The sequence below is a fragment of the Cucurbita moschata genome, unplaced genomic scaffold (assembly GCF_002738365.1).
Source record: "Cucurbita moschata cultivar Rifu unplaced genomic scaffold, Cmos_1.0 Cmo_Scf00044, whole genome shotgun sequence".
NCBI classification, from domain to species: Eukaryota; Viridiplantae; Streptophyta; class Magnoliopsida; order Cucurbitales; family Cucurbitaceae; genus Cucurbita; species Cucurbita moschata.
In genome coordinates, this window is record NW_019268560.1 from 39950 (window position 1) to 49356 (window position 9407).

General features: G+C 35.1%; 1 pseudogene; it reads left to right on the forward strand.

Annotated features, from left to right (window-relative positions):
* The first annotated feature begins 6406 nt into the window (after positions 1-6406).
* Positions 6407-8061, forward strand: LOC111434023 (annotated as a pseudogene).
* The last annotated feature ends 1346 nt before the right edge of the window (positions 8062-9407 follow it).

Here is a 9407-nt window from a genome sequence, read left to right on the forward strand (position 1 = left end):
GGCAATCCTTGCACCATGTCCTTCCCTTCAAGTGTTTTTAGTCCTCCAAAACTTAGATGCCCATATCGACAATGTCATGTTCTTGCGGGATCTTCTGTAATAGCATTGAAGCAGGATTGTTTCTTTGGTAGAGATTGAACAAATAGAGTAAACATTATATTTGATGTCATTGAAGTCTCTCCAATCAACGCTTTGTCAGGATGATAAATCCTACATCCTCCTTTTTGTATAAGAATTGCAAGACTTTTATATTGTAGCTATCCGATGCTCAGCAAGTTGTCCTTCAAGTCTGGTACATAAATACCTCGGTGATTACTTGCACAATCTCATTTACTTTAAACTTTACATTTCCTTTGCTCATCACAGCCATGCTTAAGTTGTCACCCAGCTTCACAGTTTGTCGAAAATTCTCATCAATATGATAGGAAAGTTCTTTCTTTCTACACATGTGGTTGCTGCATCGAGAGTCAAGAAACCAAATGTTTTTCTTTTCAACTTTCTTCTCATCCACAGGCCATTAATAGCATCTCTTCATTTTGCATAATTTGCTCTGTCATTCTCCCTTCTAGGACACTCATATTGGTAATGTCCTAATCCATGGCAGTTGTAACATTCCACCGTTGATCTGTCAAAGCTTTGTCCACCTCGTCCTCGAAAGCCACCACGTCCTCTTTCTCTTCTACCAAAACTTCCATCATGTGTGACTTCTAGAGCAATTCTTCCTCACAAACATGGACATTCATGTGTTGCTCTTGCACTAAGAGACTACTTTGTAACTCATCGATGGATAAGAAATCCAAATCATTAGACTCCTCAATCAAGGAAACAATACAGTCGAACTTAGAAGTCATAGATCTTAGGATCTTTTCTATGATATCAATGTCTACCATCTTCTCCCGGTGAATTTTCTTTCTATTAGAAATTATGAGAGTTCGAGCAAAGTAGTCTGACACTAATTCTCTCGTCTTTTTGTGAATAACTTTTCACTCTTTGCGAAAAGCTTGTAATTGTACACGTTTGACTCGAGTTGTTCCCTGGTACTTCTGTCTCAAGGAGTCCAAAATATCTTTGGTTGTGTCTGTCTTCATAATGGATTCTAGAGTTGGACGATTTATGGCTTGGAAGAGATAGTTTTTGGCTTTTAAATCCTCCATTTTAAGATCTCCAACTGCTTTATTTATCCCTATGAAAGAACTTCTCCTTGTGCTGCTGCAGAAATTCCTTCTCCACCACACTCCAATATTCTTTCGATCTGAGAAGGTTTTCCATCATCATAGACCAGTGATCATAATACCCATCCAACTTTGGAAGCAATGGCTGCATAAAATTACTCGTCGTCACCATATCACTCCTCTTATCTGCTACTTTTCAAGGTATGCAGATCGTCATATCACTCCTCTTATTCTGAAAAGGTTGCTACTTTTCAAGGTATGCCAAGTCGCCATATCACTCCTCCTATCCTGAATTTTAAGGTAAGTAGACTTTGATACCAAATGTTAAATAAAGGAGAAAACTAAATTCAATATACAATCAAAGTTCTGTTCTTTGATAAACCCAAACCACTATGTAAATAGTTTTGCAAGGCCAGGGAAAAAGAGAAGAGAAAAGTTGGATAATAAATAGTAACCGCTAACTACCTAATCAAATCACAACTTCCTAAACAATCACAAACTAAATCTTTTAATGGGGGAAGAGATATATTCTATTTGAAAGGTTATGATAAAATCTCTACGATCTTTAATCTTTGTATAGGCCCGTTGGAACATACTTCATGACCATGCATGCATGCATGTACTAAATATTAAATCTACCTAAACTATCGCCATGGTCATATATGAATAACTCGATACATGTCACTACCAAATGAATCTAACTCTCAAGACTCTTCAATTATTAACTAAATACATGGATCTCTCGTGTACATGTATCTCACGAATTCATGTAAGCATAAATGCATGAAACAAGTTGAACATCTAGATAGTTAATTTTATCATTCAACCAACACCAGGGACTAAAAATTGAAATATGTTAAAGTACACAGAGTTAAATTGAAAACTTTTGAACCATGGATATTAATAAATAAAAAAAAATATTCATAAAATTTGAAAAGTGTATTAAAAACACAATTATAAGAATGCAAATAGACTAAAAAGAAAAAAACAACCCAAACATTGTTAACTACTCAAGTTTTTAAGCTAAGAACTTGGATAGCAATTACTGCAACACGATCACGAGAAGCAGGCAAGAGGGGGACAAGAGAATGAAACTCAAAAGCTTCATGGAACCTTATGTGAATTCAACTACTGACCTTTTGCATGTACCCGAAGGACCGATTACAATAAGCAAGGTTAAGAAGATGCAAGAAGATTCAAGAGACCTATACATTGCATCTTTTCAAAGGCTAGCTAATGTACAAGTTGAAACAAAAACTTTTGAGCCCAAAAATCTTTATAGCATTAGCATATCAAATCAAGAAAATAATGAAGTGACAATAAACTCCCCTCGACATTGGAAAGTGATAAGACTTTTACCTTTGTTCGAGAGGAGGTGTTAGATGAAAGTCCATATCGGCTAATTTAGGGAATGATCATGGGTGCATACTTTGCTTGAGGGGAGGTGTTGGATGAAAGTCCACATCAATCCACATCGGCTAATTTAGGGAATGACCATAGGTTTATAATCAGTAAGTAGCCTAAGTGTGGACCTATCTTTTTCATAAAAATACCACTACTTTTTCTATCGAAGCTACAACATCAATATCACAACATAGTTCAATAACATGACATAACTTATATTAAAACATAAACATAGCATAACAAACGTCAAACAATCATACAACATGACACATGCAGGGGGTCATAAGCATGCGTTATTCTTATAACAAACAAGTCATGCAACCAAGCCAATCGTAAAACTACTTGCTTGGTTGACCTAAGTGGGAGTAAATCTGTAACACCCAAAAAATGAAGGGAATTAGAACCAACAAGAATAAGTCACCCATGCAAGACTCAAAGGATGGAAAGGAGAGAAATTAAAGGATCTCAAGCAAGTCATTCCAATACCTTAACAAGTAATGTTAAGGAGTTGAGATCTATGGAAAAAGGATTGGAAAGGAAAAGCAAGTGAAAAGGGCAAAAAGATCATTTTTTTAATTCCTTACCTTGAAAGAATTTCAAGATGGTCCAGAAGGAAAAAATGACCAACAAGGATGAAGAATATTTAGAAAAATTATAGAGTTTTCAAAGAAAATAATAATAAAATATTCGAAAAGTGGCAAATTACCAAAATACCCCAGGAAGGAAGAGCATCTACCGTGACCATCTGAGCAAAATCTCTCGAACCTCGAATCTCAGCCGTTGGATCTCCTACAAAATTGGATATGATCTAGAAGACGGACAGATCATCACATCCAATAGCTGGTATTCAAAACCAAAGTCGGTGAGGCTCTAATCGGAGTAGATGTTTTTGACAGATATTCCAGAAAATCCAACCGCCAATTCACGACGATTCTGGAGCATGCCCAATTGAAGGAAATCGATTTCATACTTAAATTGGGGGTAAGTGACGAATCCCTATCTATGGTCTCTTTTCCTTCAAATTGAGAATTATTTAAGCTTCAGAGGATCACGTTGAGTAACTTTGATGGAGGAGCTGAAACGTCGTAGAAAAAGTTATCCAAGAGATCGAAAATCTAACGATTCGGGTAAGTTGCATACGAAGAACGATTTCTCGAAATTAAGGTCCCACGCTCCAAGACGTTCCTCCAAACCAATTCTTGTAGCTTGAGGAAAGGATATGGAAGAGGTTCCATGAAGAAATTGGGCCTTGAAAACCCCTAAAATCGGCTGCCCAACGATGAATCCCCAATTTTAGCTCTGATGAGTAAAATGATTTTGGACGAACTTTGGAGGGGAATATCATATGCTACGATCAACGAAAAGGTATTAAATCAATCCTAAGATCTTCCTTGTAATATCATCTTTAAGTTTTATGAAGAAATCGAGTGGAGAAACGAAGATATCAGAGCTGTGAAAGGCTACTTTCAGACGGCAGCACAAAAGGATGCGCGCGTCTTCTTCCTGTCCAGAGGAAGAAGGCGATGACTTGGCCGGTTCAACTGAATCGGCCAAGTCAGCCTAAAACCCAACCTTCCCTCCGTTTTTTTTTTTCAATTTTAACCTCCTTCGAGATCCATTCTCATGACTTGCCAGCAGGATGTCATGATTATATGATGATGCCACCTATGCACTCATTGGGAGAAAATTAAGGGTGAAGAGTTTTCATGGCTAAAATATGATACATGACATGACAACCTCTAAGGTTTAGTTCCTGAAAACGAAACAAGGAGACATATCCTAGCTCAAGGTCTAGACATGCTCCAAATTACCAACGATTTTCTATAAGGTCTATTTTATATATGACATGAGGATAAGCTCAAGATTCCAAGTTGGTTTGAGTAAGTTTGGAACCTAAACAAAGATGTTACTTAAGAAACGCCTAAAGGAAACACGTCAAGATTCAAGACCCTTCAAGAACCATCTAAGGAGTCCATTATGAATCTATGACCTTCTAGAATAATTATTACAAAGGGTTCATATGATTATGAATGCATGTTACAACTTACGCCTAAAGAAAATAAGAACCTTGGAAACTTACAAGAATAAGAACCAAGAACAAGTTTTAAAACTACCTAGACAAGAAAAATGCTAGGTACCACTCAAAGCTGAGGGACCAATGTCATCAAGTATAATGTATAATGTATGTTATGATTTAAATTTGGTTTGTTTTATTTTGTGAAAAATTTGCCCGTCATTTTAGAGTCATCAAGTCAACCCCGTCTTTACACAATCCCAACTAACATTTCATCTTTTGAAGTTGATATCAATGGTTCAATTACATTTTTTTTGTGCATATTAAACTTGTTTTTCTAGTTTTTCGGTGTTATATGGTTGGCATTGACTTAAAAAATAGATGAATGATATTTATAAAATTATTGTATTTTGAAGTCAATTCGAGCATAATTTAAACGGGATTATTTTTTAATGGGTAACTTGCTTAATAAAAGAAATTATTATATCGAAATTACTTACTGTTTACTTTTACGTTATCAAATACAAAATTTTGAATATAGCTTTTTAAAAAAATTCATCATCTTCCATAGTGTCTATATTCTTGTATAAATGAAATTTTGACAGTTTAGATTAAAAAAAATATTAGTAGTATATAAATCTTATAAAATTGTAAATAACTTAATTACAATAATTTAATTTTTTTTTATTTTTTATTAAATTAATAAAAATAATCTAAAACTTCAAACTTTTGAATTTTCAAAATTTTCAATAAGCTCCTTAATCTTTAAAAATAAATAATAATAAAATTATCATTAATTTTGGATGAAAACAGTTAGTAAGTACTTTGATTTGAAAATACATTAAACATTTTCAAAAATATCTTTCAACTTTTAAAATATTTTAAAAAGACTCTTAAATTTGAGTAATACCTTTTAAACATGAATGGACTTTTAACTCTAATGGCTGAGCTAGCTATGTATACTTAACAATCTTGACTAGAGTGTGTGGGGGACTGCCTTGCCGTGCCCTGTACCAATGTTAATTGAATTTATGGACACCACCAACCAACAAGTTCGTGCTCCGAATCTATACGCCATCAGATATCTAATTTGAATTTTAAGTTTTACACGACTATAAATATATATATTTTTTCATTTTCATTTCATTAGGTTAGCGTCATTTAAAAACAAATAAAGGTAGACAAAAGAATAGTAGTTGTGGGTAATTAATGAGGGCTAAAATAGTAATTTTGGTCGGGCTTGGATGAGTTTCAACAAAACACCCACATCCCTTGGGGATAAAAGAGACTTAGAAATTATGGTAAATCCAGGTTTCTTTGTGGGGAAGCAGAGAAATACAAATACAAACTTCCAATTCCACCGTTAATTTTAATTCTCTCAAATAAATTAATCCATAATATACACACACACACACGTACGTATATATATATATATCTCAAGGCTACCTTTTGTACAAGGCTACCATTAGTTCGTGGCCGTAAAGCTTGTTTCCTTCTATAAAAAGTACTTCGTTTGGTATGCCCAATGCCTAGTTTCTTTGAGATTCAACTGTTCGTAGGCGAGTGATAGAGATAGTGCAACACAACCATTGATGAACAACTTAGCGAAACAATAAACAACATTTAGTTATCAATTACGTTTGGATTAAGAGAGGGAGATGGAACCATAACTTCGGTTAGGTCCATCCAACTTGATTTCTATTCTTCAATTGGCATTATTAAATACATAAAGGTTCCAAATCTAAAATGAAATATCATTGTCTCTCACTAGTTTTCAAGCAATATACATAAAAATAGAAAAGAAAGCAAGGGCATCATGAGTACGATCCAATCGAGTTTCTTGATTGCTACAATTTTGATGCTATTATTGTTAGATTTTACCGTCGATGCTCAATCTAGTGCCGATGTTGTTTTTCCTTTGAAAAGATATGGTAACATAGTGCCTGGTACTGACATCACGAAGGTAAATATACAGTATGAACAGCAATATTATCACGAGTTGAGTTGATTAATTGTTTGCTAATTTTTGTTACTTGTGACATGTAGGCTTTAGCAAATGCATGGAAGGATGCATGCACGTCCAATCGTTCTAGTGCGATTGTTATTCCGGGAGGGATATTTAATGTAAAGGAAGGGATATTTAAAGGACCTTGTAATAGCCCAATTGACTTTCAACTTGGAGGAACATTGCAGGCACCAAAAAGTCTTCAGGGAAATAATTGGATTACTTTTGAACGTATTGATAGATTGACATTATCAGGTGAAGGAGTTTTTGATGGCCAAGGAAAGGCAGCTTGGAAAAAGAATGATTGCCGCATAAATTGTGCCCAACTCCCCATTGTAAGCAATATTCCTTCAGCTTTCCTTCTCAATCTCGGGAATCTTGTTGTTTTTAGGCGTCTTCTCTAATCTTCTAACATTTTTAATTTGGTAAACGTTCTTCATTTTCTAGAGGATTATCTTTAACCATTCTAACAAAAAAAAAAAAAAAGAAAGAAAAAAGCATGTAAAGGAGTGAAATTCTTTATGAGTTTTCGATTTTATTGGGTTCTGTTAAATTTTTTTGGCTTCCTTACTGATGCTCACAAAATATTATTTGATTATACAAAATGTTTAGAGTTTGAGGTTCAACTTCATCACCAATTCAATCGTGAAGAGAATAACGTCACTTGATAGCAAGAACTTCCATATCAACGTCCTCGGCTACAACAACCTCACATTCCATAATATCAATATAACTGCACCAGAAAACAGTCCCAGGAATACACATCGGTCGATCAAATAGGATCGCAATCACAATGTCCAAAATTGAAACAGGAGATGATTGCATTTCTCTTGGAGATGGAAGCAAAGAAATTAACATCACCAACGTGACATGTGGGCCAGGACATGGCATAAGCATCGGAAGTCTTGAAAGATACACTAACGAAGAACCCGTTGAAGGTGTCATCGTAAAGAACTGCACGATAATTAACACCACTAATGGTGTCAGGATCAAAACGTGGCCAGCTTCTGCTGCTAGCGGCACCGCCACCAATATGCAGTTTTTGGACATTATAATGGTCAATGTTAGCAACCCTATTCTAATAGACCAAGAGTACTGTCCTTGGAATCAGTGCAATCGGAAGGTATTGATCGCATTCTCAAAGCTTTGATTGATTTTGTCACTATAACTTTCACAAATAAACAACTTACAGAAATTTGTTGTCTCATTTTGATTTTCAGATTCCTTCGAAAATTAAGATTAGTAAAGTGAGCTTTAAGAACATTAGAGGAAGTTGTGCAACTCCAGTGGCAATCAAACTTATTTGCAGCCGTCACTTACCATGTGACGAAGTAAAAGTCGGTGACATTGACCTCACTTACAATGGAATAAAAGGTCTTATTACATCTCAATGCACGAATGTGAGACCCATCATTTCAGGAATACAGAACCCTCAAATCTGTTCATCTCCTTATGTTGTCCCATGAATTGTTGATTGCCATAGTACTTCAAACTAACCGATNACGGTTTACGGAACACCTACTACCTGGAGATCGGACCAGTACTTGAGCTTAGTTAGCCCAGTTTTATGAGCATGCTTAAGTGATGTAAGATTTAGAAAAATCACCTAGACTTAAGTTATATTTAATTACCCGGAATATACTTAAGTAATGAGTATACCCAACCATCTAAAATACTTAGTGGGAGGAAAAAGGTGTANATTGCCATAGTACTTCAAACTAACCGATAACCTTAATTAAAAGAAGACAGCTCTATCCATTTTAATTTCTCTGTCTTTTGAGTTTCTTTTGTTTACTTTTCGAAATATATATGATGGTCAAATGTTTGAAGGAAGTCTTGTGTCGTGAACAATGTAACGTTTTTAGTACCTCGACGTTATAAAATAAAATGGTTTATCTCTTGGTTTTTTCGTTTTAGATTTGAATTCTGAATAAGACAATATAACGGTAAGGACTATTATTCAAAAAACCAGTTACTTCAACAAAAAAAACTAAAAAAAAACAAAACAAACTTACATGCTCGCCAAATAAACCCCACAAGTTTGAGTGGAATTTTGAGTGTCAAAATTTGGTTAACTCAAACATGCATNGAGTATACCCAACCATCTAAAATACTTAGTGGGAGGAAAAAGGTGTATAAGATACATCGTTTTCTCTTCACGCTCTCTGTAAAATTCACACAGTGAGATTCATGCTCGGCCTCGTGTCGCCCTGGGAGAGTCCTCCATTCGGAAGGTATTTGCATGAGTCAATAACAAGGTGGATTGAGAAAGTATTTATAGTAAGTGGGAGAAGGAAGTCAACACGTCCTATGGTCTCCACCACTAGGTNGGAATTTTAAGTGTCAAAATTTGGTGATCTCAAATTTGCATGAACATGCAAACATGACTCTTTAAATAGAGTGATCATGATACATGGAAGGTCTTCTTTATCTTGGTGAAAAACCTTGAGAAAAACCTTTCACAAACACTCTCTTCACATATACAAAATCCCCAAGTTTAGTCACTCACCGGATTTCACAATCCCGTTCTAAGGCCGGAGGATAGTAGAGAAGACACTAGTGGTGGTTCGAAACCGGTTCGTGAGGCAAAAGGAGTTTGAACTACAAGAGGTTAGTATTTAAACTCATTAAGTTTTAATACTTATGAACATGCTAGTTATTGACAATAATTGATGTTCTAAAAGTGCCTAAGATCCAAATTGCTTCCGCATGTGTTATATTAACAGTATCAATTGGTATCAGAGCAAGTTTTAGGCACTTTATTTACATTAATTTGATCATGGTGGGTACCATTTCATGAATGAAATTTGTG